This window comes from Suncus etruscus, chromosome 9 (assembly GCF_024139225.1).
Source record: "Suncus etruscus isolate mSunEtr1 chromosome 9, mSunEtr1.pri.cur, whole genome shotgun sequence".
Classification (NCBI taxonomy): Eukaryota; Metazoa; Chordata; class Mammalia; order Eulipotyphla; family Soricidae; genus Suncus; species Suncus etruscus.
In genome coordinates, this window is record NC_064856.1 from 2,313,296 (window position 1) to 2,326,533 (window position 13,238).

General features: G+C 37.1%; 1 protein-coding gene and 1 non-coding gene across 6 annotated transcripts in view; one reads left to right on the plus strand and one right to left on the minus strand.

Annotated features, from left to right (window-relative positions):
• PLCB4 (phospholipase C beta 4) overlaps window positions 1-13,238 on the minus strand; it is a 418,068-nt gene that overhangs the window by 386,163 nt on the left and 18,667 nt on the right. The gene's annotated exons all lie outside the window — the stretch shown is intronic.
• Window positions 11,443-11,575, plus strand: LOC126019351 (small nucleolar RNA SNORA51). Its single transcript, XR_007499077.1, has one exon. It is a non-coding gene; the product is annotated as a small nucleolar RNA SNORA51 (small nucleolar RNA).

Below are 13,238 nucleotides of genomic sequence, written 5' to 3' on the forward strand. Positions count from 1 at the left end.
GGGGAATGGGAAAAGTTTCAAAAGCCCTGATCTCATCAACATTCATCATCTTGACTTTCTTTTGGATGGCAAGAAGCCAAGCTGAAATGGTTTGTTCTGAGACTCCCATGCAGAAAGGCGTGGCCACGTGACACAGTTCTTAATAAGGACAATCAAGAAAGAGAGCTTGGAGAAATACAAGCTCTTTTCTTGAGAAATAAGACAAGAAGCTTGGAAATACGAAGACATCATAACTAGAGGAAGGAAACAAACATGATGAAAAGATTTTTTAAAATGTGTTTCTTCAATGGCCTTGAAGAAATATGGCACATGCCTGAAATAGTTATATACTAAAACTTGCATTTTATGTTAGGGATGACAAGCTGTTAGTTTAGGCTACTGTTTTCAAGAATTCACCACCAAAACTACTCTAACAAATAGCAGATATGATTTATCTTTCCCCTCTATATTCTGAGGAGTCACTCTTATTCCCACTATCTGTGATGCTCCATATAATCCACCAATAATATAATTATATAATCACCAGGATATCAACAACAGTTTTCACTTGTCAAAGCTTGTCAAAGTGATTCCTCAGCAGGGCCCAGAGAGATAGCAAACGCCTTGCAAGCAGCCGATCCAGGACAAAGGTGGTTGGTTCGAATCCCGGTGTCCCATATGGTCCCCCGTGCCTGCCAGGAGCTATTTCTGAGCAGACAGCCAGGAGCAACCCCTGAGCACCGCAGGGTGTGACCCCAAAACCAAAATAATAATAATAATAATAATAATAATAATAATAATAATAATAAAGAAAGAAAAGAAAAGAAAAAAAAAGGTGATTCCTCAGTACTAAAAGGTCAAAATGCTTCAGGGAATAGACATCAGGAAGCCATTTGGAAACAACAGGTCACTTAATTGTACCCCGTGACCTCCTCCTCTGATGGATCACCACTCTGTTGCTTAGAGGCAAGAGAAAAACTGGTGACCAAAACAGAGAATGGCATTATTTCAATCATCAAGAAATAGAGAATCTTCTCTATTAAGACAGTCTTAAAAACCTCCAAGTGTTAAAAAATAAGTCCTTAAAAATATGGCTAAATTATGAATCTAAACAATTCTTGAAAAAGAAAGAAAGAAAGAAAGAAAGAAAGAAAGAAAGAAAGAAAGAAAGAAAGAAAGAAAGAAAGAAAGAAAGAAAGAAAGAAAGAAAGAAAGTAAGAAAGAAAGAGAGAGAGAGAGAGAGAGAGAGAGAGAGAGAGAGGGAGGGAGGGAGGGAGGGAGGGAGGGAGGGAGGGAGGGAGAGAGAGAGAGAGAGAGAGAGAGAGAGAGAGAGAAAGGAAGGAAGGAAGGAAGGAAGGAAGGAAGGAAGGAAGGAAGGAAGGAAGGAAGGAAGGAAGGAAGGAAGGAAGGAAGGAAGGAAGGAAGGAAGGAAGGAAGGAAGGAAGGAAGAAAGAAAGAAAGAAAGAAAGAAAGAAAGAAAGAAAGAAAGAAAGAAAGAAAGAAAGAAAGAAAGAAAGAAAGAAAGAAAGAAAGAAAGAAAGAAAGAAAGAAAGAAAGAAAGAAAGAAAGAAAGAAAGAAAGAAAGAAAACAAGAAGAGGACAATAACCCTCAAAGGTTAAGGGCCCTGCTGATTCAAATTCACCTATTGATGTATTTATGTTATCAACAACGCCTTGGGAATATATTTTCTAAGGAATTAAATGAAAAACTGGCATATAACATGTATTTATGAATTTTGAACAAATGAATGATCAAAATAACAGAACTTTCATAAAAGTATACAATTCTCAAAATTTAAAAATTTGAATATTATTTCTAGAAATGTAAGTTGTATGATCTGTTCAACAAACATAAAATGACATAGCAACCAAATGTTTACAGAAAGTAAGGGAGAAAACTATACTTAATAAACACCTATACTTAATAAGACAGGTGACATTTTACATTCAAAATTTTATTAATCTACACACACAGGCTCTGTTGATCGTTACATTGTATATTTGACATGTTATATCCACTATTTTATCTTCTTCCTCATTCATATTTACACAGATATAGACACAGACACACATGCCAAATTAATCACTATTTTCTCTTTTCACATGAGAGGGGAGCTCAAAGATAGGCAAAATCATGTGTGTGTGTGTGTGTGTGTGTGTGTGTGTGTGTGTAGTCAAAACTTGTATTTGATATGCCATTCCAGAATTATCAATTCTCACTTTTCTACAAAGCATGTTGTTTATTTATTTTGCTCCTCACTAAAATATTCTCAGGGCCAGAAAGGTAGTACAGTGGGAAAGGTGCCTGTCATCCATAAATCATATCCAAGTTCAATCTCCTAAACACACATGGAACTCTGAACACCATTCAAAGTGATTCCCTACCGAACAGAAACAAGCTCTGAGCTTACACATACACATGAATCATATGCATTCTTAGCGGTGGCAACACTGATAAAGTCTTCCATTTTTATGTGTGGCTTGAGACATCTATATGAAATTGAGAGTCCATGACAACTTTAAGTACAGTTAACTACCTGTGTCTATGTCAAAAACCAGGCATGACACATACAGTGATCTTCTGTAGTTCAATTTACAGTGATAAAATATTACAAAGGTCATGCATAACAGCCTGCTAAAAAGAAAAATTATGTCCTTGTACAACCCTAAACATGGCACTCACTAAACCTATGAGTCAATAGCTTCTATTTCTGTCAGAAATCAATAACTTCATATGGATATAGAAATAGAGCTTTTGTCATTTTAACAGAATAGGTCTTGGAAGATCCTGATTAGTGAGTAATGAAAGATAGACTTTGTTGAATCCGAAAGGTAGAATAGAAAAAAGTCTGTTCCATTTTGCAATAGACTAATTTTTCCACTGAATAAATAATACCCCTTTGAATATGATAAAAAATTAGTGAAAATATTTATTCAATAAACATCTTAATGAAATAAACTGTTATAAATCCAAGGAAACCTCATTTAACAACTTCATAAATTGTCATGAAAAAGAAATACACTCACCACCCCCGAAACATTTGGCAATTATTTTTATACAATATGTGCAGAGTCTATAATGTTAGCTGCAGTGTATAAGTCTCAACATGAGAGTCCTGGCTCTGCCATTTTAGGATAACCTTTCTTGTGATCTTTAAACAATACAAAGTGTTTTGCAAGCTATTTATATCTAGATAGCTATCTAATACCCATCTCAATAAATCTGAAAATGTATTAGAAATCTAATTTGAAATCTAATTTATTTGGAGATTTTGCATGATAATTCATGTTTTACTTTTTTTCTTCTTTTCTATTAACTATCAGTATTCCAATATTATCCGATATGATTTACCTCTAAAATTAAATCTTAGGCTGGGAGATAGTTAAGGTTAGGCTGCATGCTAAGAATTTGATCCCTGGCATTACATGGCCTCCTAAGCACAGCAAAGTATAGGTTTTAAGACCCAACTCACAAACAGCATCCAAGACCCTGGCACAGAACTGGTAGGCCAAGTATGACTTGGAGTGAACCCAGAACCTCCTGAGTGCTGCTGGAAGCCTCCCTCCCCAAGGTCCCCTAATTTCTATAAATAAGAATATTAGCTTAATTCTTATTCCAAATAATGACCAAATTACATATCTAAAGCTAAACTTAATTTAATAACTTTTCATCTCTCTATTTTAAAATATTTTAATATATTTTACCAGGATGCAGAAAAAAGTATATATGTGTACTCTATAATATATATATGAGTCTTTAGCATATAGAAGTCAGTTTTTGTTTATTAATTTAGTTTTCATAGTAATAGAAAGATTATTTTTTCACAGTCTTAAGTACTCCTTAAAGCAGAACTCTGCATAGCTTCTTTTAAATCTGTCTCAAAACTCCAAGCATTCTAGTAAATTAGAACTCCATGAATGCTTACCACGCTTAAACTGTGAAAAATAGGGCAAAAGCATTTATATTCCCCTTTGCATTTGACCCCCACAATCAGACACTGCTCCATTTACAAAATGAAATATTGAGGTCCACATTAAATTAACTGCCATAGCAGTTCCAGGGTTTTATAAAAACGGGTTTCTGTGTTAAAATACCTCTTAAGCTCTCTCTCACTCTATCCTTGTTTCTTTTATTGCATTTACTGTAATCCTTCAAACTAAAGCTCAAAAAATTACATCTAAAAAATCTACAAATAGGATAGTACAGTGGGTAGGGGTTTTGCCTTGCATGCAGCTGACCCAGGTTCAATCCCCAGCATCTTATATGGTCCCCAAGTCTACTAGGGGAGATTTATGAGTGCACAATCAGGAGTAACCCCTAAGGAACGCCAAATAAAAATTACACTTGTTGGACTGATCACTATGTTAGATACAATCCTGGTAAATCTTTTTATAAATGAAATCTAGCCAGAAAAGATATTCATACTTGTCTTTAACAGAAAAATTCTGAGTTGACTAAATATAAATCAAAGGAATTTCTGCCATGAAAATACTAATTTCTCATAACTCATGGGAGAGTAATATCAATAAACAAAAAGCAATCTGGTATTTCTCATTTGGGTCAATAGTAGTTAGCATTCTCATCAAAATTAGTAGCACTTTTGCGATTTTTATACATTTGGTTGTTTTCCAAAATGATCAGGTAAAAGTTTTATGTCTCAAATTTATTTTTAAAATATACTATATTTTATAGATAAAATATCCTGTTATAGTCACATAAATTGTGTTTGTACAATGAGTGGTCCATATTATTACATATTTTAAGAGTACAGTGATATTGATGGAAATTAAATTCCCAGAAGGGACTATAGCTGTTGCAGAATATGTGCACTGCATGTACGAGATTCGATTGAATCCCCAGCAATACAAGTAAGAAAAAGGAAAGAATATTCAGAATTATAAAATGACTCTCATATTGCTTTCTGTAATGGATTATAATACAAAAAGTCATAAAATCTTTTAAGTTACTTTATACTTAAAAATAAGTTCAGCAAGGACTACTAATGTGTCAATATGTTTTATATAATACATTTCTATAAGAATCCGTATCTATTTTAAAAATTGGGGGAATTGCTTGGTTTTTATTTTAAATTATTCTCCTTTACTCGTTTAATCCTTTAGCCTACTCTTAAAATACATTTAATAATTCCATAAGCATGCACAAGACATTCTGGATAATACTACATAAGATAGACTCCTCTTATAGTGCTCACAACCATATTGCTTAGGACCCTAGACATGAAAGTTATGAGCATCCTAAAATGCTCCATGCACAATCTAACCCCAAAAGCTTCATTTAGCAAAGTTCACCCCTGCCATTGATGAAATGCCTAGAAATTGGGAAAACCCTTTCCCTCCGAGGTGCTGGCCCAATTTATATTATATTTTTTCTTTATTTTTTCTCTTCCTTTTTCCTAATCTATTATTTATTTATTTGTTTGTCTTAATTCAATTATTTTTAAGTGCTCTGACCCACCACATAAGGGTGAGGCCTCCAACTACAACCTATGAACAGTTCTCTAATATCTGTCTATAAGTGGACCTGAGTTTGTATGCATTGGACTCCTGTATGTTTGCCTAATCTATACCTTAAGCAATCCATGCTTATTCAGTGGTCTTCAAACTATGGCCCGCGGGCCACATATTGTATTTGTATCTGTTTTGTTTCTTCATTGCAAAATAAGATATATACAGTGTGCATAAGAATTCGTTCATAAGTTTTGTTTTTACTAGAGTCACACCCTCCAATGGTCTGAGGGACAGTGAACTGGCCCCCTGTTTAAAAAGTTTGAGGACCCCTGCTTGTATACATAGTCCTTGTTATATATTATCCCTCCTCCCCACCCCATTCAGAACTCCTTCTATCCTCTCACCCCCTTAATCTCTTTTTTTTTTTTTTTTTTTTTTTTGGTTTTTGGGCCACACCCGGCGGTGCTCAGGGGTTACTGCTGGCTGTCTGCTCAGAAATAGCTCCTGGCAGGCACGGGGGACAATGTGGGACACCGGGATTCGAACCAACCACCTTTGGTCCTGGATCGGCTGCTTGCAAGGCAAACACTGCTGTGCTATCTCTCCGGGCCCACACCCCCTTAATCTTGATCTGTTATCTGTTCCTATAGAACACTCTTCACCCTCAGTTCTTAGCATCTTAGGAACCAAGTCCGTCCCATTGCCCAAATAAGCTGCCACCCAGATCCCAAAGAGAAAGGACACCCTCTCAGCTCCACATCGCTCGCCGCACCTCGGCAAGAAGCTATAACCACTACTCCTCCTGCTGGCTCATTCTGTGACCCTTTTGAGCTCCCAGACTCAGCTCTAGAGGGACCCCAGCTCAAGAATACTAGCTGATCCCTTAATGCTGCAAACAGATTCACAGAGTCAATAAGACCATGGTGTAGGATGAAAATGTGCCCTGGATCTCATCTACCACCCTCCCCCCACAACAAGACTATCTCAAAAGAATTAATGCACATATCTATATTTTCTTTGAGTGTTGAATTCCTTAAGAGTTATACCTCTTAGTGTTTATTCCCAAATGTAAAGATAGCATCCTCATGCCTTCTTTTATTTTGTTTTTTCTTATTTTGGTTCTGCTTAGTATGAGATTCTAGTAGAATTTTTGCTTGGGATAAAAGCTTAGGTCAAAACAATAGCACAGAGATTGTATAGTTTGTCATTTTACCTCAAATGCACCAACAATATAACATAGCATCATTCCTTTTTGCATAGGTACACTAAAATAGGGGAAATTTTATGTACAGAAACAAGTTCTTATCTACTAGGGATAAGAACACATACATTTTATAATACAGAAGCACTTCCCACCCTGAACACTTGTCATGGGGACTCTACTTAGACCTCATGTAATTGGACATTGACCATCCAACCCTAAACCCAGATCCCAACATTAGAACTGACAACAGCACCAGGAATCAAAGGCCCCCCGGGGAAGTCCCTAATACCCCTCTGGTACCAACTTGCCCAGGGTAGGTTCATATGACACCCTGTCAACGAGGAAACAGCAACGACTTGATCTAGGGGAAGGTTGCCCTGCCCCATCATCTAGCAGTAAGATGAAATCAGAAGACACTCCATCCTTTGACCTGTGCAAAATCTAAGATCACTAATTACAGAAAACTACAACAACTGGAACTGAACACTGAGCAGAACTTCTGGAACCATAAAGACTCGATCCTAGACTTCATTCTAAGATCTGGAAAAAAAATCCAAGATATCTAAATATAGAGGACTAACTTTGACAACCACACTGAGCAGAACATTCCCTGGCACCATAAAAAGACCTGGGAGTTCAACGATGAACATGTCCGGAGCCTGTAGTTGATCCCATGACAGTATGCTTCAAGGGCGGAGAAACCCTGTATCTCTTAGGCCAAGGGAATTCCCTTACTGATTTCCCCAATACTTTCTATAATACCCTATGCAAAATAAATAAATAAATAAATAAATAAACTTGCCATACAAGGTTCCCTTTCTTTAGTTGTTGTTGTTATTGTTGTTATTTTGGGTTTTTTTTTTGTTTTTGGTTTGGTTTGGATTTTTTCTTTTTCTTTCTTTCTTCTTTTAAATTTATATTTATAGCTTCTAGACAGGGGCTCCTCCCACTTTCTTTATTTTTTTTTTCATTTTCAGCAGAACCATAGAATGTGAATCATCTTGTTCTGCCTCATAAATTAAAAAAAAAAAGTGGATGGTACCAGAGGCAGGCAAGTCTCACAAACATTGAGTGGAAATAAAAAATAAGACCTAAATAACCAACCCAAAGTCAACGACAATAAAATCAAGAGACCCAAACTACAATTAGTTATACACAGAAGGGACCTGTTAACACTAGTAGTCCAGGGGGCTAAGAGTGGAAGTATAGGATGCATGCTGGAATCGAGGGTGGAGGGAGGTCAACGCTGGTGGTGGAAATTGCCCTAGTTCACTGTCATTATGTACCTTAAATATAACTGTGAAAGACTTGTAATTCACATTAGTTTCAATAAAAATTGTTAAAAAAAATAATTCCATCAGAAGTCATCTCTTTATCTGAGCTTTTTTGGAAAATAAATTTACATATTTACAATATCTTTACATTGTCACATAGGCAAGCATATATAAACATTCATAATTATGTACATACTATACACATAAATGCAAAAATATATCTGATCTGGGATTGGGAGTTTTTGAGCATAGGATGATGGTTAGGGCCACCGCTGGAAGTGCTCAGAGATCTCCCACAGTAGTGCAGATCAACTACTTACAAGACAAGCACCTTAGCCCCTGTACTACTTGTCTGTCTGTTATCCTCTGTTTAGATTTTTACCATAGCAAAGTATTAACCTAGAGTCAGGTTTCACTTAGATTGGGCAATATAACCACTACTTTGACTGAGCTTATAATAGTTTTGATTTACAATGATTTTCACTTTAGTGACTAACTGTTTAACCAAATCAGAAGAATGTTGAAGAACGTAATTTCTTTTTTATTGAAACAATTGTGATTTACAGAGTCCTTTATAGTTGGGTTTCAGACATACAATGAATCAGGGCCAATTTCACCAGCAGTGTCGACCTCCCTCCACCATATTCCCAGGGTGTATACCAATCACTACCCTTTGCCCCACAGCCTGCCAGTAGAAAAGGGCCGTTTAAAGTTTAGATTATTAGTCTAAGTCTCTTGATTCTGTTGTTGTTGACTTTGGCTTAGATATTTAATTCTGTCCTTTTTTTCTTCTCCACTAATGTACATAAGACCACTTGGTCCCTGGACCCTGTCTTTTCATATTTGTTGTTCTCTTCCTCCACTCAGTTTCTTCCCTTCTCCTTGCTATAGACTGGGGCCAAGGATGTTCAGGACAACTCCCATTTAGACCATTTCATTTTTTCATGCAGTTATTCTAAATACCACATATAAATAATAGTATTCTATATTTATCCTTCTTGTTCTGGCTTACTTCATTGAACATAATATCTTCCAGTTCCATTCATGTTACTTCAAATTTCATGATTGCATCATTCCTTACAGCTATGTAGTATTCCATCAGATATATGTACCATATCTTCATGATCCACTCATCGAAGAACAGAATCTTTATCCCTCTCATTAGAATAGACCTTTACCCAAAAAAACCAGTCTCCTTTAATCGCCATACATTGACTCAGTAATTACCAATTTTTTACTTAATATTTATTATTACTATGTTGGAAGAAGATGATTGCTTTTGGTGATACATACACAGGTTATAAATGTAACTAAAGGTGTAATACTTATCTGTGCACCTTGTTAACGTAGCTAATAATGTCTCATCAACAGATGAGAAGGAAATGTTCCAAGCCAAAGACCATAAGTGAATAGGTAATGAGTTTCCTCCAACTTGCTCACACAAGACTAGCTAACACACGTGATTGACACAGATAAAGATAACCCTGAGCAAACCCATCCCAAACAGAGTCTCACTATGAGATAAACTTTTAATACAAAAAAATACTTATTCGAGGAGAAATTTCAGGAACAAAGAGAATTTCCTTCCTTCTTATCCAGCTCAAATCAACTCTCCAAAATAGTCCTTACACAACAGAATTATCAAGATGCTAATATTTTCTTTCCTGACTGGGTGTGTGACTTTGCACAGAAACTCAGTCTACTCTGTTGGGGCATGTGTGAGGTTGGAGCCTTCCAGTTAGGGGATTGTTTTAGCATTCAGTACAAAGTAACAGAGTTTCGATAAAACTGAAAAGGAGCAATTTTTGAAAGTTTAACAGTGCCAACATCTGAGCAATCCTGTGAATCAAGTGTATAGGATGCAGGGTACTAAGTTTTAATGACTTGAGAGGTCTCTGCAAAAATGGACTACCTGCAAAGGGAGTCTGGGCATTCAGCCATGTATTATTGGAGAATAAGTACAAAAGGTAGTAAATGGCCCCAGAGTTGCACTAACCACAACTGTGGCATGATGTCAGTTGATCATGCGCAGAACTTATCAAAGTTTTTATATGAGCAAGGGAGGTCCATGAACTCAGAGAACGACAGTGAGGTAAAATTACCCACTGCAGCTCTGGAAGAAGCAGAAAGAAATTCAGGAGAGTTTAAACTGGAAATATATTTTGATTTGCATCTCTCTGATGATTAGTGATAATGGAGCATTTTTTCATGTGCCTTTTAGCCATTTGTATTTCTTTTTTGACAAAGTATCTGTTCAGTTCTTCTCCCCATTTTATGATGGGGTTAGATGATTTTTTTCTTGTAAAGTTATGTCAGTGCCTTGTATTTTTTGGATATTAACCCCTCATCTGATGGGTTTTGGGTGAATAGTTTCTCCCACTCAGCAGGTGGCTCTTGTATCCGGGACACTATTTCCTTTGAGATACAGAAGTTTCTCAGCTTAATATAGTCCCATCTATATTAAAACAACTATGAGGTACCATCTCACGCCACACATCAGATTGGCACACATCAGAAAGAATGAGAACAAGCAGTGCTACCGGGGATGTGGAGAGAAAGGAACTCTTATTCACTGCTGGTTGGGAATGCCATCTAGTCCAACCTTTGTGGAAAGCGATATGGAGATTTCTTCAAAAGCTGGAAGTTGAGCTCCCATATGATCCAGTTATACCACTCCTAGAGATATATCCTAGGAACACAAAAATACAATACAAAAATCCCTTTCTCACATCTATATTCATTGCAGCACTGTTTACAATAGCCAGACTCTGGAAACAGCCTAGATGCCCCTCAATAGATGAATGGCTAAAGAAACTATGGTATATATATACAATGGAATATTATGCAGCCATCAGAAGAAATAAAGTCATGAAATTTTCCTATACAAGGATGTAAATGGAATCTATTATGCTGAGTAAAATAAGTCAGAGGGAGAGAGATAAATACAGAATGGTCTAACTCATCTATGGGTATTGTGTGCGTGCGTGTGTGTGTGTGTGTGTGTGTGTGTGTGTGTGTGTGTGTGTGTGTGTGGTTTTTGGGTCACACCCGGCAGTGCTCAGGGGTTACTCCTGGCTCCATGCTCAGAAATTGCTCCTGGCAGGCACAGGGGACTTTTTGGGACGCTGGGATTCGAATAGATGACTTTCTGCATGAAAGGCAAATGCCTTACCTCCATGCTATCTCTCCAGCTCCTCATGTATGGGTTTTAAGAAAAATGAAAAACACTTGTGTAATAATTCTCAGAGACAAAATAAAGGAGAACTGGAGGGTCCAGCTCCCAACATTAGCTCACCATAGGGATTGTTTAGTGCAGTCACAGAAATAATTACACTGAATACTGTCATAACAAAATGTGACTGAATGAGGGAAGTAGAAAGCCTGTCTAGAGTACAGGCTGGTGTGGGGTGGGGAGGAAGGACACTTGGGATATTTGTCACGGGAATGTTGCACTGGTGAAGGATTTTATATAAATATTAAAAAAAGAAAAAAGAAAAAAAAGAAATAAAAAGATAAGGCCTCCCAATTCTTACCACAGGCTGTGCTCTTTACACTGACTGTATAGAAAGAGGAGGTACAGTAAATGCTCTTCATATACACCTCAAACTAGGCCCTTTGCCTGGTCTGTATTGTGAATAGGGGGACAAAAAAATAAACTGGAAATTTATTATGGATAATTCACAAACCCAAGGTGCAAGACTGAAGGTAGAAGGGCAGAAAAGCTATATAGTAGAAGGTGAAATGGAAGATTTTATTTTACAGCATCATTCTTTTGGGGGGGGGGTGGTGTTTAGGTCACACCCAGTGGCACTCAGGGGTTATTCCTGGCTCTGTGCTCAGAAATCGCCCCAACAGTTTTGGGGGATCATATGGGATGCTGGGATTTGAACCATCATCAGTCCATCCTGGGTCAGCCACTTGAAGGGCAAACGCCCTACTGCTGTGCTATCTCTCCAGCCCCTATGGCATCATTCTTTGAAGAGTTAAAAAGCAGGTTATTGCAAATGTTTATAAAGACCTCAAGACTGTGGAATCTGACAACAAAATCACCCAAACTATAGAGAATAAAATGATCTGTTTGCTAAAAAGCACTGTGTCAATCAAAATTTTGTTTAATTAATACATATTCAATCTAAAATAACATTCTCTGTTGAAATAAAATGAAAAATATATATAAAAATTAAAAATAAAACTTAAAATACAAAAATATCAAATTTCATAAAGTATTTTTTCCATATAACTGATCCAATATCTACCATATAAATGGGACAAACATTCCATCCAAATGACAGCAATTATAAAAATGAATGTAACAATGACAAAGTACCTCTCAACAAAAAGAAAACACTTTAGAAACACATTAACTTGGACAAAGGAAAATGCTAGGCTATGCTATGTAAGCAGTAAGCAAAAGATATTTGAATTGGCACAATTAATATGACATATACACTTCAACACAAGAAGTATTAGTAGAGACAAACAGGAACTCTTAATGATAGTAAAAATCATACATATGAAAGACATCTACAAGCCTTAAGTGATATCTTATCACTTTAGATATAGGGAAAGAGTGACAACTGAAGGGGCTTGATAGGTAGTACAGCAGGTAAGGGTGCTTGGCTTACATGTAACTGCACCCAGATTCAATTTCAGCATTCTATATGGTCCCCAAAGCTTTTATAATACACCAAGTTGACTAGTCCAGTGCACAACTAGCTGTAATTCACTTCTCCCAATTCCTTTTCTAGAGGAAGCTTTCTAATACCAGTGCTCCAATCAAAAATCATCAACTCAGAGCATTGAAAAGAGGGACCATGGGGCCGGAGAGATAGCATGGAGGTAAGGCGTTTGCCTTTCATGCAGGAGGTCATCAGTTCGAATCCCGGCGCCCCATATGGTCCTCTGTGCCTGCCAGGAGCAATTTCTGAGCGTGGAGCCAGAAATAACCCCTGAGAACTGCCGGGTGTGACCCAAAAACCACAAAAAAAAAAAAAAAAAAGAAAAGAGGGACCATATGAAATAAGAAGAAAAGGAACTGGTTCCAGATTTAATACTATACAGCTCAACCACCAGGTGTTCCTGAACAAATCACTTCAATGGGCCTCAGTTTCCTTTGGAGGAGATGTGGTCTAACAGGACTGATATTAAAAATAATCACGAGAGTCAGAACAATAGTACAATGGTAAGGCATTGACCTTGCATGCGGCTAATCCAGGTGCAATCCTTCGCATCCTATATCCCTGAGCACCACCAGGGATAATTCTTGAGAGCAGAGCCAGTACTTGGGGCTGTGGCCCAAAAATGAAACAAAG